The sequence below is a fragment of the Anser anser genome, assembly GCF_964211835.1.
Source record: "Anser anser genome assembly, chromosome: 10".
In the NCBI taxonomy this organism is placed as follows: domain Eukaryota; kingdom Metazoa; phylum Chordata; class Aves; order Anseriformes; family Anatidae; genus Anser; species Anser anser.
In genome coordinates this window covers 25,596,007-25,615,305 of record NC_139730.1, presented here as the reverse complement: position 1 = coordinate 25,615,305, position 19,299 = coordinate 25,596,007, and the positions used below count along the sequence as shown (strand labels likewise).

At 40.7% G+C, this 19,299-nt stretch overlaps 1 pseudogene across 1 annotated transcript; it reads right to left on the bottom strand.

Annotated features, from left to right (window-relative positions):
• Positions 1-4,929: 4,929 nt before the first annotated feature.
• LOC310904796 (ubiquitin carboxyl-terminal hydrolase 42-like) lies at positions 4,930-15,317 on the bottom strand (annotated as a pseudogene). The gene is made up of 15 exons: positions 15,089-15,317; positions 14,181-14,381; positions 12,984-13,094; positions 12,721-12,823; positions 12,490-12,557; positions 12,263-12,333; positions 11,646-11,728; positions 10,302-10,413; positions 9,801-9,941; positions 9,507-9,607; positions 8,905-9,046; positions 7,517-8,225; positions 7,058-7,146; positions 5,629-6,729; positions 4,930-5,128 (listed from the first exon to the last, which is right to left on the bottom strand). The product of its transcript is annotated as a ubiquitin carboxyl-terminal hydrolase 42-like (transcript).
• Positions 15,318-19,299: the final 3,982 nt, after the last annotated feature.

Sequence of the window (19,299 nt, the reverse complement as noted above, 5' to 3'; positions counted from 1 at the left end):
CCAAGATTACGACAAGAACAGCACAGAGTTCAGCATGAAGCCGATCAGGAGCTCAAGTTTGTACTTATTTTTTTGTAAGGAGATGTACCAAGCTGGCTTTTTTATTGTTTCATCAGCACATTTCTAAGCCTATACGAGCAGGGGAAAAAAAAAAAAAAACAAAAAAAACCCAAGTAGAACAATTGCAGGGCTCCTCAGTTTACAGCATGAGGTCGCTTTTTCCAGGTGAAAAGCGGAGCCATAAGTGGCAGTACACTAAAGCCCTGGCACGTGGAGATCCGAGAGGAGAGCTGTTTGGCCCTCCTTTTCACTCCTGGGAACCACATACCTCAAAACCCACAGACTATGGGATATATCTCAGAGAAATCTTGGGAAAGGAGAGCATGAAGAGCATGTTTGTAAATTTATTTCTCCCTGGGCTTCTTCTGCTTCTCCAAGAAATACTTGTTTGAATATAACTTTGGCAGCAGTACTTATGCTGTTTTGCACCTACCACATTTAAAACTCCTACAAAAAACTGAAAAGTTAGACTGAAAAGCATCTCTTTCCGTTCTACTTTGTAAAGCTGCATGTTTTCCTCATGCAAAACAACAGGGGAATGGAAGCTAGAAAAGGAAATGCTGAATGTAAAACAAAACAAAACAAACCTCAGCCCTCCAGGACAAAAGCCGATAACTAAGTGCTTTCTAACATGCTGATTAGGTTTCAAGAGGATACCGCTTTAAATAAGTGTAATTGTCTGTCCATAGGCAGAAGCTGAATAATGGCAGGATGAATATCTATACTTAATTTTTTGTTACTGTCTTCCTGTAGCACACAGGGACTTGTTACGTTTAGGGAAAATGCTAACCTAATGGAGGGTTTAAACCATAAGCTTGTTTGTTATACCAAAATGACTGAGAGAACAAAGCATAAAGTGTTTTCAGATTTCTAGTACACCTTGATTGCTATCCATTAAACTTAAGACAGGTTAAACAAAGCACAGGAAATAAGAGAACTCCTAGTCCCACAACTGGCAAATTGTGCGCACACTTTCCATTCCTGAGAAAATAATACACAAACCTGAAAAATGCATTTAACTGAGAAAACGAAGACATCCTTGTCCTATTGGAAGACTAAGGTGACAGCTCTTGGGCTCAGTGATTTTCAGATAAGCTCCAGTCTTCAACTTGCAGACACCAGTGACAGCTCCTTTTTTTGCATTGAAAGGGAAAATGTTTCAACAACACATTGAAAACATACTTAAGGGACAAGAAACAAAATCAAGACTGCAGTGAGAAGGAAAACAGAAAAACAATACTGGGAAAAAAAAAAAAAAAGAGAAAAGAGAAAAGACCTTGGTCTTTGTATCGACCAACGAGATAAGCCTTACACATTTTTAAGTTTATTTTTGACGATTGATTGATGCGTTACCAGATATTAAGTACTAATCAAGAGCAAATATTAACACTAGTAAGAATAAATCCGATCCACCAGCCCTTATTCAAAATACATCAATTTCTAATTTGGAGACAACGTCTCTCTGACAAGGAAGTAGAAAAGCTGTAAATACCGATATAGTTTCCTCTCCCGATGTTCCATATACATACCGACGCTGTTCCTACACCTACACTCTGAGCATAAATTTATGTTGACATGAGTATCGGGTGTTATTTCTCTCTCTGTTTGCCTTGAGAGACTCTCCTCCTGTCCACTGAAAAGTAAACTCAAGATTCCAGATCAGTTAAGACAGTTGCTAGCCCCCCATTCAGAGTTCTGCAGCAGCACTGTTCAGATTTTTCAGCAGTCTCTTTACAAAATGACCACTTATAAGTGTACAAAAACACTTATCACCTAGCTTCTCAGTAGGTACACGTTTGGCCTCTCTTAAGCAGAGAGTCAATCACAGCTTAAGATTTTATACAAGATCCCATTTTCAAGTTTGGGGTTATTTCAGAAAATCTTTTTGCCTAGAAACAGTACTACTAGTAACACTTGAACTGGTTTGCCAGCACAACCTTTTACCCTGTTAGAAATGATGTTGACTTCTACCTTCATGTAGCATACATAGTGTCCTGTGCGACAGTTGATTCCATGATGCACCAGCACCGCATATAAGGCGTAGAGGAGTGGTTCTCCACTTGACTGAGACATGTAGGCTCAGAGGTCCAAATACTCAGGATATTTTACCTCCTAAAGAGAGACCAAGAAGATAGAAAAATTATATCAGAGTACTTCGCGGACTAGCCAGAGAAAAACACTTCCAAAAAACAGAGACTGGAATTATATGAATATATTTCTTGATTCACTAAAAATAAGTCTTCCCATAAGCAATGTTTAATACTAGAAGTTGCAGACAACTGTTTCCTGATGAATTAGCCTTCTCAGAGGAAAGTATATGCTTCTTGTCAAGCAGGGACTTTACTGATATTAAGAGAAAAATGAAAAAAAGAGAAAATGAAAATAAAAGCAGACCATTTCTCTATATTCTTAAGGTATATTCTTAATATACCTTGTTGATCTTTCCACCTGTGAAATCTGCAAATCTTTTCAGTGATATTGTGAGAACGTTGGAAGAACGGTGTATGGTAAATCTCTTGGATGCAGGAACCATCTTTTTACACCTTAAAAACAAGCAGAGACAAGTGTTTGAAAGCATCTTCTTTTTCGCCCCCAAAACAAACTCCTTTTAATGTCTCACGCATGCTTATGCTATTTGAATGATATTTACTTGCATCATGTGTTTGGTTTTTTCTTTTCATAAACCCATGCACTGCATGTCACGTTTGTTAATACAGAGAAGAAGGTAAGTTTTACCAACAACTCAGAGCACAGCGGGAACAGGAATCTCTCACGAAAGCATATTACCAGGGAGTTATAAAATATAAACAAAAAATAGTAAAAATGAGTTATATATAAGACTAATAACAGTTATCAGCAATGGAAAAAGTACCGTACATGTGCAAGGCCTTTCCTTTTAAGCTCACAAAAAGACAGAAAATTCTGGCTTTAAGTGTGACTGAACCGATCACACCTCAAAGAGCACGTTAAGGAAGGACCATGCAATTCAGATGTGAGGTGCTATTACAGTTCTTTCTCTTCCTCAGACATCACTTATGAGAATCCTGAATACGCTGCATGTTGCTTTCTAGGATCCGCAGGCTAAGACGAACCTGGGATTAAATTGCTTTAATAACCTATTGGACGCTCTTGATTCGACACCTTAATTTCCTTAGTATCCAACAACAAGAAGTGGATACTGCATTTTTCATTTAGAGGGGTCAGGCATGAATCCTACAGAACTGAGCCGGGCACTCTGTGCTTTTCTGAGGGGATGTTTGACTAACAGCTTGTTTTGCCAAACCATCTTATGCAAATGTTCAATTGTTTCTCACATACGTAGAAACATCTTACATATTGATCAGCACAGAGAGCGCCTGGACTCAACAGGCTTTCCCTGTGCACGGGTTAGGCTTAAGGGAGCTCATTTCGGACATTAGTCCACATCGACAGGTTTCACAGTTCAAGAGCTGTGCAAGACGCTGTTTAGTGAGCCAGCACAGGCTGCTAACATTCATTACCACAGAGCCAGCTCACATTCCCTGACACTCAATCTAACTTTGTTTCACAGTGAACGCTAGGACCTGCAGCAACCTGCTGCTGCCTTCCACTCCAAATCATTCTCCACAGCTCCTTGCTTCAGCTCACCACTACTTACTGGGCATGTCTTTTCACTTCTGCCAATATGAATATTTCAGCATGCAGCTACACGCCTAGGAAGCTTGACAAGCCATGGTGCAGACAATGCTACGAGAAAAGTCCAATATCAGCTAATAGCCACTCTTCTTAGATTTCCAAAACAGATGTAACGTTTTCAAGTTTGGGATTATTTCCGTGCACCAGTTGCTTAAACAAAATGAAGCAACAACAACAACAACGAAGCTGCGTCTCCTTATTTCTAAATGAAGTTAAAGGATAACTTATGCTCTAAGTCATGCAATACATAAAACTAATATCTAGCATTAAGACATAATTAGTTAATAATCTCACTCGCTACATTTGTAGCAATTCTCTCCATCCAGCTCTTCAGGTTTCACAAATAGTTCTAGAGCTCTGGTAACAGATGAAACCGCCTAGAGGAGCGAGAGAGAAGAGCGTAAAGTCACTGTAAATTCAAAATTCCAGAGACGCACTAGGAGTTTATAAGAGAACCTGACTAATACATACTTAAGCGATCTACTATGAGCACTGTCAAGAAGGAGGCAGAAAGAGCATGCTCAGCGTTTACCTCACCTGGAAGTCATTTTACTTTGAAACAAATCATTTTCCAGTAACGCAGACAGCATCTATAGTGTGCTTTGTCATCAATACTGGCAACAAATCCAGCAGTCTAACAATTAGATGTATATTGAGGTAGAACAACAAAGAAGTTTTGACAGTATCATAATTTGTGCAGACATAAAATTCTTTCCGCTTAAACCCAATGCAAATTTGGAGACTCTTTACATGGCTTCCATCAGCGCATTCCTCTATATTCTTAAACCTATAATAGCAGGGAAAAAAAGAAAAAGACAAAAAAAAAAAAACAAAAAGGAGAAAAAAAGCAGGATTTTTACATAGTACATATTTTTACATATTACATAGTTTACATATCCCTCCACATGCTGTTCTGAATAATAGCCAAAATATTCATAGCCACTGTATTTGTTCTCCCCACACAGCTGAAAAAACAACATTTGAAACATATTTTTCAAAACATATTTTAATATCCAGCAGACTGTTCAGTCATCAAGCATTTAAAGACTGTTTTAGATAATCTCTAGATTAATCTAAAAGGAATCCCATAAACATGCTGCAGCCGCTTACCTTTAATATACTCGCTGGATGCGATGTTTCTTCCTTTCACCTGCACTGGAAGGCTTCCCTTCCTTGTGAGGTTGTTTACTGCCCTCACTTCTGCATTGCTCTCATAAAGAGCCATCTGGAGGATGGGATTCTTCCTTCTTCTCCCGGGTTTTCTTCTGGAAACGAGGATCTAAGTGTTCCAAGAAGCCTTTCACTTTCCTGATGTTTCTCCTTTTTCTTCTTTTTGTTACGCTTGCGATTGGCATTGTCAAAGTGGAGCGCAGAGAAATACAAATCATAAAGTCTGAAAGAAACATGCAAGTTAAAAAGAGAAAAAAAGATGTGGCACTTGTTGCATACAGGAAACTTTATTTATTTTACCACAGGCGATGATTTGCCGCATGTCAGCTATTTTGTGGTACTTTGTGCACATGTAACTTCCTTTAGATGCAGCAAACTTAAGCCCTCAGATTGAAGGACCATAGGTCCTGGTTGGTACACAGATCATTAACAATGGTTAGCTCTGGAATATGTGCAAGTAAAAAAAAAAAAATATTTTAACCTAATCCAGAATGGTGTGCAGATGTGATTCGAACTACGTGGTCCAAAGCTAGTGCTCTGACACAATTCAGCAATACCTTTCCTGTCTTCACTGATCAACCTAATGATCCCCAGTCATGATCCCCAGCCAGATTATGCTATCTAAATAACTCAGAAACTATGAAAAAAAAAAAACAAAACATGAGAAGCACCCAGAAAAGAATTAGGAAAAAAAATGCTGATTAGGCTGGAATCCCTGCTTACTTGGAATCCTTCTCTCCCTGTTTATCTTCAGACTTCTTTTTCTTCTAGAACTTCTTATATTTTTTCATGTTTTCACCACCTAAAACCTCCTTTTCTACCTTTCTGCGTTGCCTTTCTATTTCACTTTCACTACCTTCTGCACGAGTATATTGTCTTTTTCTGTTTCCTTCTTTTGCCTTTTTCTGGCGACAGTTCTCCAAATGAGCTGACACAGGTGGAAGTGCATGTCTCTCACGCGAATGTTTTCCAGAATGTTGCTGAGCTACTGAGCAACGATGTGAGTCTGCTCTGGGTGTGCTAAAGTGATGTACATCTTCCTCTCGCAAGAGGGAACCTTGAGGCCATCTGCTTTTGTAATGATAACGCTTATGTGACCTGCTGGAGTAAGTCTGAGTCAATTTGTCAAAGTCTTTATCACCGTGAGAGAACTTTCTCTCTCTACTGTCTCCTGCTGCATGAGGTGAATAGTAATCCTTGTAATAGCTACATTTTTCCCATTTCCGTGGTTCATCTTGATAGTATCTTTCTCTGCTCCAACTTCTTTCCCCTTTGGAATGGTAATATCTAGCGCTATCTTGTTCTGATCTTCCTCTGCTTCGAGATCTGTACTTTGAATATTTTACTGGTCTTCTGCCATTATCAGGGCTGTTCCTTTCACTATGGGAAGATCTGTACCTGCTTCCCTCCCAATACTCCTGCTTGTGACGCTTTTGCTTAACAACTTCCACACTCCGAGAGCACCTTCTCTTGCTGGAATGACCATCTTTTTGACTCTCCTTCTCTTCAGTAGGAGAATGTTCCCTCTTTCTCTGGTAACGCTCTTTGTCAGATTTTTTAGTCTCGTCCTTTGTATCTTGGCATCTATCTGTAACAGCTAAGGAGGAAAGGTTTTTAGAACTACATTCACTGTCAGACTTTAGAGGGGAAGTTTGCCGCAATTTCTCACCAGTCTCAGAAGACTCTTTGATGTAGAAAACATTTTCTTCTGAAATCAGTTCATGTTCTTTTGATCTTCTTGGTTTCTCCTTGTCTCCACGGTCATCACATTGGTACTGTTCAAGGTATTCATCATTCTCAGTAGATTTCGGAGGTCCCGGGACACTGCACAAAATAAAAACACGTTTCCGTCTCCCTCCACCTGCTGCTCTGAGAAAAAAGGGGTGGGGGCGACGGGGGAACAGCCAATGTTTCTCCAGATAATGGAGAAAAATGGAAAAACATTCTATGAAGAAACACAAGTTCTCCGCGAGGCACCAGCCTGCATCAGAGTGCTATGCACAGTGTCGATCATTAGTTCTGTTCGCAACACTGGCCATACAGTACGGAATTCTACTGATTTAAATCCTTCCATTAAATAGTATTAGTAGACAGATAAAACCGCAATGAACTTCCATAAAATCTTGTCTTAATCAGACTGTGCTCATTTTACCTTCTTTCCTCTGACAAGCTGTTCAGCTGGCTGGCCGTGAGGGATTCCATGATGACTTCTCGAGGGACTGGAGGCATAGCTCCAGGCATCTGCAACTAAAACGCACAAGTCAGCAGACAGAAAAAATACCATTTGTGCTGAGGACTAGTCTTCTCAGAATTTCTACATTAAATGCTAAGCAAGATCGCTTTGTGTTGTATGCATTATCTACACTTCAAAGATAACGCCAACTCACCTCCCAAAATCTACTTTATGAAACTTAAGAATTTTTATCTCAGCTCAGCTTAAGCTGACAAGTTCTAATGTCAGCTCAGCTCTGCAAATTCTAATGGCATAATATCACAAAGGGTTACGATCAAATTTGTGCTGTGTTTTCTCAGCATTTCGCCTGAATTAGGAACATGATAAACACTCCCGAATACATCGTGGGTGAGAAATTCTCGATGGAGCAAACTACTATGTTTCAAGCAATCCGTTTGTTTTAGAAAAGAACATCTCACAAGGTTTAACAGGTTCAACTTGGCAAGTGGAATCATCAAGTTTCAGTCCGTTTTCTTTAGATTCATGAACTAAACTAATAGCACCATTCAGTGAATCAGTGTTTGGCAGCTCATGCTGGGATCTTCCTTCATCAGCATTCTGACAGGAAGAATGGGAATTCTGCGATGTACGGACTACCTTTCCAACCAAAATTCCACATTGCATTGCAATTCCTTTTAAATAAGCCCTTTGACTCCTCCTCAGATTTTCCTGAAGATTCTGCACCGTAAGGGACTGTGTTATCAGAGCTGAGTTTAGGATTTCCATTCACCTTTGGCTCCACAAAAATTTCAGCAGAAACTCTTTTTTTTTTTTTTTGTATTTGTATTTGCTTCATTTGCTTTACCGAATTTGTGATTGTGGATGAAGGAACAGCCTTGTAGAGATCTTCATCCTCCACAGCACTGCTAAGACAGTCAGGCTGTGACACAGTCTGACGAGCAGGCAATTTATTGTGAATACTGATGGTGATCTTCTGGTTTTTTGACGTATCAGTAATTGAAGGCCTGGTAATCGCCTGTTCTTGAACACAGGCCATTGGTGGTGCTGAAGATGGCCTTTTTAGGGTGACACCAGTGGTATTTGCATCCTCTTTTATGGATCCATTTCCATTTAAACGACTTGAATTCTGTATTTAAAAAGAAGAAATTGCAAGACGGGTTAATGCAAACACTCCATTTAACATTTTTAAACATGTCATTCTCCTACTAAGTATTTCTACAAATGGTCTTAACACCTAAAAAGCAAAAAACACTGCCCTTAAAAGATAAATGCAAGTCCCATAAGTGTATTTAATTCCTGCTTTTGGTTTACTGCATATTGATATCAAATTAACATCATTTTTGAAAACCATCCAAACAACTTAACATTGCCTAAAGCTATTCCCAAATATATTTAGTTTCCCCTTTAAACATACCCCAAAAAGCCTGGAATAATTGTTCTGGTGCTCAGGAATAAGACAATTTGGTTTCCCTGTCTTAGCTAAAGTGACGTCGATAGGAAAAACAAGTCCTCTTTTAAATGATTCGAGGATTAGTACACTCTACTTAAATTGTCAAAGAGCGTAGCTCTCTGTGCTTTACAAAGCTGTCTAGGAGGTATAAACAATGGAGTCGCATGGCTGCGCAATTCAGCAGTAACCACTGTTTGAATGACTCTGGCTGTAGCATGAGGGCTGTGAAGACAGCTGCAGCGTGGGAAGGAAAACAAAACAAAGATGCCAAAAACCAAACAAAAAACCCCACACCAAACCCCAAACCCACTGTCCGTTTGGTGCCATTATCTGCCCTCCCGCTTCCCTAAATTACCTTAATCATATGAGGAGGAAGTCGTGGTCCCAGAAATCCAGCCTGCTTACTGTTAGCCCCCCGCTGACCAGGGGGGAATGAACAGGGATAAGACGGTGCTGCTAAGTAAAAAGCACGTTCTCCGAGCATCAAATCATAGCGCCTTCAGAAAAGAGCAGTGATCTCAGTTTAGTTTTTCTTTCGGCCTACTCTTGGATTAAATCCCATCCTATAATTTTATAGGAACAGTTCATACGATATGGAAGCCTTCTCTACAGAAGACTTAGCCAAGACTACAAACTGAAAAGTAGGTAACAGTCTTCCTACTATGACTATCACTTTCAGAGCAATAATTCATTCTTACACCACAGATGGCCTTCATTTCTCTCCTTCTCTAAATTAGCCAGCTACAGATAACACATATACAGCAATTTACACAAGTGCTGCAGTTTAAGGCCAAGCAACAAAAGATAATAAATGACAGAGAATTTCAGGTTAGACAGAACTGAATTAGAGAAATAATCATCTTTTCCTGGGAGAGAAAGAAAAACACTTGCAAAAAGAAAAGTATCAATAACAGGAGAGTAAATCTCTTCTGAACACATTTGAATACTTGTTATTACCTGATATAAAAAAGTAAGTAAGCTTGCTGACCAAGAACTCTTTTAATGTCAGTACGGACTACTTTTGCATCATTCATCTGATACCAAAGTCCATTACCAGCCTGCAAATAAAGACAACGATATCTTTAGATGAATTGCATGTTTTCCAAATGAAATCACAGATAGCAATAAAATACACACGTGTCAAATAAACATATAATGAAATCTTTTTCCCTAGAAACAGTACTACTAGTAACACTTGAACTGGTTTGCCAGCACAACCTTTACCCTGTTAGAAATGATGTCGACTTCTACCTTTATGTAGCATACATAGTGTCCTGAGCGACAGTTGATACCATGATGCACCAGCACCGCATATAAGGCATAGATGAGTGGTTCTCCACTTGATTGAGACATGTAGGCTCGGAGGTCCAAATACTCAGGATATTTTACTTCCTAAAGAGAGACCAAGAAGATAGAAAAATTATATCAGAGTACTTCGCGGACTAGCCAGAGAAAAACACTTCCAAAAAACAGAGACTGGAATTATATGAATATATCTCTTGATTCACTAAAAATAAGTCTTCCCATAAGCAACGTTTAATACTAGAAGTTGCAGACAACTGTTTTCTGATGAATTAGCCTTCTCAGAGGAAAGTATATGCTTCTTGTCAAGCAGGAACTTTACTGATATTAAGAGAAAGAATAAGCCGTAGTCGTTAGTCTACAATTATTGTCTGAAAATATTAACAACTTTCAGCTTTGGGGGATGTCCCATTACATGATGACAAAGTTGCATTACAGCGGGAAATATACCTTGTTGATCTTTCCACCTGTGAAATCTGCAAATCTTTTCAGTGATATTGTGAGAACGTTGGAAGAACGGTGTATGGTAAATCTCTTGGATGCAGGAACCATCTTTTTACACCTTAAAAACAAGCAGAGACAAGTGTTTGAAAGCATCATCTTTTTTGCCCCCAAAACAAACTCGTTTTAATGTCTCATGCATGCTTATGCTATTTGAATGATATTTACTTGCATCATATGTTTGGTTTTTTCTTTTCATAAACCCATGCACTGCATGTCACGTTTGTTAATACAGAGAAGAAGGTAAGTTTTACCAACAACTCAGAGCATAGCGGGAACAGGAATCTCTCACGAAAGCGTATTACCAGGGAGTTATAAAATATAAACAAAAAATAGTAAAAATGAGTTATATATAAGACTAATAACAGTTATCAGCAATGGAAAAAGTACTGTACATGTGCAAGGCCTTTCCTTTTAAGCTCACAAAAAGACGGAAAATTCTGGCTTTAAGTGTGACTGAACCGATCACACCTCAAAGAGCACATTAAGGAAGGACCATGCAATTCAGATGTGAGGTGCTATTACAGTTCTTTCTCTTCCTCAGACATCACTTATGAGAATCCTGAATACGCTGCATGTTGCTTTCTAGGATCCGCAGGCCAAGACGAACCTGGGATTAAATTGCTTTAATAACCTATTGGACGCTCTTGATTCGACACCCTAATTTCCTTAGTATCCAACAACAAGAAGTGGATACTGCATTTTTCATTTAGAGGGGTCAGGCATGAATTCTACAGAACTGAGCCGGGCACTCTGTGCTTTTCTGAGGGGATGTTTGACTAACAGCTTGTTTTGCCAAACCATCTTATGCAAATGTTCAATTGTTTCTCACATACGTAGAAACATCTTACATATTGATCAGCACAGAGAGCGCCTGAACTCAACAGGCTTTCCCTGTGCACGGGTTAGGCTTAAGGGAGCTCATTTCGGACATTAGTCCACATCGACAGGTTTCACAGTTCAAGAGCTGTGCAAGACGCTGTTTAGTGAGCCAGCACAGGCTGCTAACATTCATTACCACAGAGCCAGCTCACATGCCCTGACACTCAATCTAACTTTGTTTCACAGTGAACGCTAGGACCTGTAGGAACCTGCTGCTGCCTTCCACTCCAAATCATTCTCCATAGCTCCTTGCTTCAGCTCACCACTACTAGAAAATGAAGCAACAACAACAACAACAACAAAGCTGCGTCTCCTTATTTCTAAATGAAGTTAAAGGATAACTTACGCTCTAAGTCATGTAATATATAAAACTAATATCTAGTATTAAGACATAATTAGTAATAATCTTACTCGCTACATTTATAGCAATTCTCTCCATACAGCTCTTCAGGTTTCACAAATAGTTCTAGAGCTCTGGTAACAGATGAAACCGCCTAGAGGAGCGAGAGAGAAGAGCGTAAAGTCACTGTAAATTCAAAATTCCAGAGACGCACTAGGAGTTTATAAGAGAACCTGACTAACACATACTTAAGCGATCTACTATGAGCACTGTCAAGAAGGAGGCAGAAAGAGCATGCTCAGCGTTTACCTCACCTGGAAGTCATTCTACTTTGAAACAAATCATTTTCCAGTAACGCAGACAGCATCTATAGTGTGCTTTGTCATCAATACTGGCAACAAATCCAACAGTCTAACAATTAGACGTATATTGAGGTAGAACAACAAAGAAGTGTGACAGTATTATACTTTGCGCAGCAATAAAATTCTTTCCCCTTAAACCCAATGCAGACGTGGAGACTATTTACAGGGGTTCCACAGAAGGACAAAGTCCAATCCACTTTCTAACCACCACCAAGCTCTTATATTTTAACATTGTACGTGGTTTGGTTTTTTAAGTTAAACAAGTTTAATTTAGAAAGTTATACATGTACTTAAACATCATGAATTATATTTACAAAACCTCCTACCTTTACATCCAAAGTGATATCAAGAAATGCCTCATACGTATCCGAAACTGCTTTGCAATTCAAGCACTTCACTGGAAGCAAAATATAAATGCTTAACAACACGTGAAGGAGACTAACTGTCCACATTCAAGTTGTCGATAGATACTACTTCAGACAAACTACAGACTGCTTTACTACCGACAAAAGACACAGATCAGTTCTAAGGACAGGAATATTTTTAAAAGTACCTCTTGATCTTAGAAATCCTCCAAATATTTGATGAATGATGGTGGTAGCTTGAGAAGATCTGTCCAATCTGGAAATAAATTATAATCAGACCTCAGAAGATTTAAGGCACACAGTTAACTCTTCAAAGAGTTTTATGAAAACCAAGGATGACCTAGACTTTCAGTTTTGATAGTAAATAAAGGCCTAAAAGGTGCTAGAGAACGTATAAAAGTGAATTTGTTTATGCTTACTTGGTGCTTCCATTCAAGCACGCTTCCTGCATAGCATCAACAGTATAGCGCAAGAACTCGTGTGCGTCTTCTTGACTGCCAAAACGGAAATGTTGTCCTATTCCTAAATAAGAAGATGATAGTATTCACCTCATTTAAAAATGAAGTAATTCTCCTGTTTCTAAAATCTCTCTTCTTTACAGTGTTAAAACCATTTATACACATCAAATAATTATTTGAAGATTACAAGATGCTGAAAAAGAAACACATCTGAAGCCACTTACGACTGAGATTATTGATAACACGCGTAGGCTCGATGGCATCAACAGTGCAACGCAGGGCCTGGTTAATGTGAGTCTCCATCGTGCACATCATGCAAAAATCTTGTTCACGACCTGAAGAGTGAAAGAAGAAAGCATCCCAGTCTAGCGAAACAGACATAACTACAAACAAACATATAAGTAACATTTAAACTATAGATACAATATCCACTCTCCTTGTCCCAACAGTCTCCTAACATTTCATTTCACACAACTTTATAGAATAAAAATATCCATTAAGCCTGTATTCAAGTGCATTTTGTGATGAGAAATCTAAAAGACTACTGCAAAGTCACGTTTGTAAAGGCTGACAGGAATGTGAACTCCACAGGTTGCAAAATGTATGAGGAAAGAATATTTGACCTTGATGATACAGCATTAAGAGAACGTGGGTTATTTTCAGCACAGTGCTGTCAGGTGAGCTTCATGATACAGAGCTACGAGTCCTTTGGGAAAAAGGAAAAATTACAGTAATGTATGTAATAGTACTTCTGCCCTCCTTTTTTCAACAGGATTCTCAACTGAAACGATTTCTATATACAGGAAGAAAACAGTTAAATTTCTAGGTATCGATACAAAGATACCAGCCTAAAAAGCATACAGGTTTAGTACAACATTTACTTTATAGTACAACATTTTATTTAGGACAAAATCAGTCTAGATTTTAATACAGTCCCACAAAAAAATCTAGTCGTGTTCATAACAGCTCATATTGCTTTCTAGGTTTTTTTTTTTTTTTTTTTTTTTTAATTGGTTCAACAACGAACAGACCATTTATTGTAGTGCATTATGGAACCTCGGCTGTGCAGACTAAAGACCTATGATGCCAACATCCTAAATTTTATTGCCTTTCTAGCAGCAGGAAGCCCAAATAGCCCAAATGCCAAATGTTCATTAAATGCATTACTGTCCAATGCACTTCATTATTCCCATGAAGCAAGAAAAGATCCTTTTAAAAAAACAAACAAACAAACAAACAAAAAAAACACATGGTGCATTAAACGCACTCCATATGCTATTCCGAGCCCACTGCTAATACAATGCTCAAAGCCAGCGTCTACAGGTAAAATCAGGCAAGTAAGTTTGTCTCACAGAATCACTGCTGTTCTTTCACCTTCACAGCTATCCAACAGATTTAAAATACTGTTAGAAAGTACTCACATGACTGGCTGTGCTCAAGAGAAAGCATGTAATTGGCAAGTGGGGGGGTGTAGGTCAAACACTGTAGAGTAGCATTAAGAAAACACGTGTTGCCAAGATTGTACAGGCCAACTCCAACACTTTGTGTTTCTTGCCAATCCATACGTATCTTCTCAGGTGGAAAAAGAATCCTTTGTGGCGGAGCAATTCCATCATTAACAACTGCAAGAAAGTTATATTTAAAAAGAGATTTTGTTTGTTTGTTTCTAAGAAAGGTATTAAGTATATATAGGTATAGTGAATATATAAAGTATATATAGGCATAGTAAAAATACTATTCTGCGGGAGCACCTAGAGGAACTAGCTACAATCCAAAACAGAAAAACTTATTGCAGACACCTTTAATACCGCCATCTTCAAATTGGCTGGTCAACACAACGTTTTGGGAAAAAAAAGTTTAGTCAACCATTTTAATTTCTTCCTTATTATATGCTTTTTTCCTTATTATAACTTCAACCACAAACTTAGACTTGAAATTATATGGTAATAAATGCAAGGACAATGTAAAAACAAATAACTAGGAATGACGGTACCCCTACAAATATCAGATCTTTTCCTGAGCAATCTTAACATTCAAAAACCTGTGAATAATGGAACCTGTGAATAGCAACAATCAAACACTTTTCTTTGCAAAACAGAAAAGATATGGATGAATCAGTGCATTACAAAATGCTCCCCACATTTCTCTGTCGACTGTAAATATATCAAAATTAATTTCTGTAACGTCAGTCACTTCAGTTGCCTTAGGAGAATCGCTTTGGAAGTCTTTATTCACAGTAGTCCCGTTCTCTATCAGTGCAACAAGCAAGAACTACCACTTTCTACTTTTGTTTTGAAGAAAACGGAGGCAGGATAAAGCGCACACTTACTTAGATCTCTTTGGGCAAAAGGCTTAGATTTTTCAGAGGATCTACAATAAATAGCACCTCCACATCCTTGGGCCACAGAGACTTGGCTTGAATCTTCTGCAGGTGGTATCCGGCCCCAGTTTGCGGTGCGTGACATCAGTTTTTTAGTACTCGGTTTCTTGGATTTGCCAGACCGCCTTGAAGATGGCTTTTTAGACTTTGAAGATTTGGGCTTGTTAACTATGGTCATTGTTCTCATCTGCGACAGAGACAAATGTTCTGGCTGACGTAAGAATACCAAGAAGCATTCCAAGAAGAAAAGAGTAGTAGAAGTCCTGTCACTTAATCTCAAAGAAACGGCCTTGAAGAACTAACTTGCTGGTATGAATGATTTAAAAGGAATCCCCAAACTAAACACACAAAGGAAAAATTTCCATCAAAACTCTATCAGTATTACTTTTAGCTTCTGCAGAACTAGTGGCTGATGCCATTTCTTTCACTTTCGTAGGATTTTAATCCATTACAACTCTGGAGTCTTTTTAATATAAAAATGCAAATGACATTCTCTGAGGGGAATCAGTTATTTATTGCATTTTTGGAGCTTTGCAATTATCTATTAATTATTACCTATTATCTAATAGATAATGGTTGCGATTTATATATAATTGTTGCTCACGCTAGTAATGGAGCACTATTACTTTACTGCCTGCGCTTTTCTGCTTCGTGTGCACAAAGGTACCTGCATTTCGCTGCTACTTTACTTCTGTCTTTCCAGGGCTCACCCTCTACCTCACTGTCTACTGCACCAGTCATGATGGCTTGGTTGTGATTCTGTAATGAGCCTAGCTTTTGAATACACTTTTTCTGGGCGTCACTTTGTGATAGCAAGTTAATTTGTGAGGGCTTATCACCTATGACCTGCTTCTCAGTAGGTACACGTTTGGCCTCTGTTAAGCAGAGAGTCAATCACAGCTTAAGATTTTGTCCAAGATGCCATTCACGAAACTGAGTTTAACCTTGACAGAACTGAGTTTAACCTTTAAACCTGAAGCTCCGTTAAAGAATAAAGCAGCACCCAAGCCAGGAAATAGAAGTTAATCGTCACTTTACCCTGAAACGCACGTAAAGCCGGTGAGCTATTCTGTGCTGGCAGGATTGCTGCCGGGATGGCCGACGAGGCGGCGGGCACAGGGGGCCACAGGACCTGCTCCCCGGGGCCACAGGTCCTGTCACAGGGGGCTGCCGGGGGTCTCCAGGCGCCGGGAACAGCGGCAACAGCGGGGACAGAGGGGACAGCAGCGACAGCAGCCGCCACCTCAGCCGAGGCCGTCTCCACAACTGCCACAACGGCCTCGGAACGCCGCCCAACTCGGAGCTCCAGCGTGACGCCTTTTCAACCTGGCCGCGGTGCTCACGGCTAAAAGCAGAGCGTTTCCTCCGGCGTGTCTTTACTGTCGGTGCCGGACCGGCCCTCACCCCGAGCTCTCCCTGCCGGGAGGGCTTTGCGGTTGGGGTTTCCCTCCCGCCGCCGCCGCGGGCAGGCCCCGCGCGCAAGCTGTCCGCGCTGGGGAGCGGCATGTCGCCCGCGGCGAGAGCCCGAGGGCGCGACACGAAAAAGCCCCGACACGAAAAAGCCCCGACGTGCGGGCGAGGCGGCGGGGAGACGGCTCTGAGGGAGCGGCCGCTTCGCCCCGCCGTCCTCCTCCCCTCCCGGGCCGCCCCGCCGAGCCCCGTGCGCCTCAGGTGCTGCCCTGAGAGGGCGCTCGGGCACTGGGACAGCTGCCCAGGGCAGTGGTCGTGGCACCGAGCCTGACGGGGGTCCAGAAGTGTTTGAACAATGCTCTCAGACATAGGCTCTGCTTTTGGGGTGGTCCTGTGTGGAGCCAGGAGTTGGACTCGCTCATTATTGTGAGCCCTTTCCACCTTGGGATGTTCTCTGATTCTAGGTCAGCAATCCATTATCTGATGAGAGGTGTGGAGTCATTCGAAGGGAAGAGAGACCAAAACACTTCTGGTTTCCAGAAGCGGGTATTTGGTAACCAAACCGATGATTCCTTTTCTTCTAGAGCGAGTAGCAGCAGGGATCCGCTTTACAATATGCTGGCAACAAGGAAACGAAGAATTGCAAACAAGACGTAGGACTTGAGCAGCAGCTTGTATACATGCATCAGCTTATAAATGAGCACACAGCTGAGCGATAATGCAAAAATTGGACAAACTAAGTGAAGACGTTAACTGTAAATTTTATAGGTATACACTTTACTATGACGTAAGAACTGGGCAAGACCTTTCAGGGAAAAGAGCTGTTGGCATGTAATTTGAAGTAAGCTTCAAATCCCAGAGGATGATTTTGTTGGAACTTTATTCAGCTGAAAACGTGGAAGCCTTGTTTCTGCTTGTGTTAGTTACAGCTCCAGTTTACTTTGGTTGGGAGGGAAGGCATTCCAGGCTAATGTGCTGTACCTGTTCCTTCAGCTCGTTGTCCATAAACGGAGGAGCAAATGAAATTCTTTGAATCTCCATTAAATGCAGCACTACAAAGCGGAGTAGAGGGCGATTTGGCACTTAATTTTTCTGTAAGCAGAAAACCCAACAGAATCTCCACAACAGTTTTCAAATCTTGTCCTGCAGTAAATGACCAGCTGAGTGAAGCTTGCATTTAGAGTATGTGCTCCTACGTTAGAGGGAAATAGCTTTTCCTCTTCAGAAGTGCAACTGAGTGGTGAACTGGCAGCTACGTAGGGAACTAGTTGTACCAAAGGGTTTGTGTTGAAGGCACAGAAAAATATGCAGGTCCCAACAGTAAAGGATTGTCTGTAGGCATCACACTGAGTACAGATGTTGTCCGCGAGTTCGTGCCCAGTGCACCGCGCCAATAAGCACCCAGAGTCGGAATGCACACCAAGGTCTTTTAATTACATAATTAATTACAGAACTCTGCAGAGTCAGGTACTTGGCTATCTTTCGCAAAGCAAGCACACCTCTGACTCGAATCACCGTCATTCATACACAGGAAACTTGTGAAAACTCTCTCTTTGGCTCCTTTTGATTGGTTATTACAGCTCACCTAACTTTTCTCTACTGAGCTTGCGCATTACAGAGGAACACCGGGGGGGGGGGGGGGGGGGGGGGGGTACAGGAGGAGGGGGACACACACCGAATCCCACATTAGCAAGGATTATCATTTTGACAGGTGTGATTTCTAATGTGTTAATGACCCTTAATGAGCAAAAGGTTACTACAGGCCAGTCTGGAGCTGGTTTTCTCCTTCTTGTTTTTTCCCTTTTATCCCTTCTCTTCCTTGCTTCTGCTAGCTCAAGGCTACCTGTCTCTCTCCTTCCTTATTTTCTCAGCTAAAAGACTACACAAGCTACAGGCCTCCCTATTTTCTTCAAGGTTTCCTTGCTTTTCTCCCAGCTTTGGGACTACACAGGTGTGCTTTGATATTTGCCAGTATAGCTAAAACTCATGCCAGTCTGCTCACGCACAATAAGCAGTAAGAGTTAAGGACTGGTTTCATCTGCTTTTTACATAGTAACATCCTCCTTATGTTTTAGATACGCTGTAGTTAAAGCTTAAAGTAGTTCAAGTAGTTAAGTTAAAGGAGTAAAGTTACTCCTTGTGGAGTAATTGCCTTAAGTGACTAGGCATTATAAGCACCCCTCCATCCCAAAAGCTACCCGCCTCCAAGGGGCAACCACCCCTCACTGAGCACATCCTCTGAATTTCTCGGAGCCTGTACCTTTAAACGCAAGCGAGGTAATTTCTACCAATCACAACCAAGATACGCATGACTGGAGTCACTCAAGCTCCACCTAAAAGATAGAAAATAATATAAATTGGCTTAAGAGAAAGGGAATGTTGGGGAAGATACTGTCACGAAGAATACCTTCTGACATCAGTCGACAGGCTGAGCCTCTCACCCCTCCCCCCCCCCGCCCACTGGGATGCTGCGAGGTAAGATCTGAACGCTTGGTTATACCAGGCGTCTCCACGGAAACTTAGAAATCTCTAGCGTCTTTATGCTTTTTAACATCTTAATACCTAGGCCGTGTACCTGTGCATTTCATGCATGCTAGCTTGCTTTTGCAGACAGTGAATTTATCACTGGCAATCCAAAGGACCTGTGTATCTGTTGCCGTAATAAACTGCACTTAATTGCATTGTTCCTGGCCGTGACAGTTCTCCTTGAACGCGACTAGAGCGAGGGCGTGCTGCGTTGTTGGTGGATC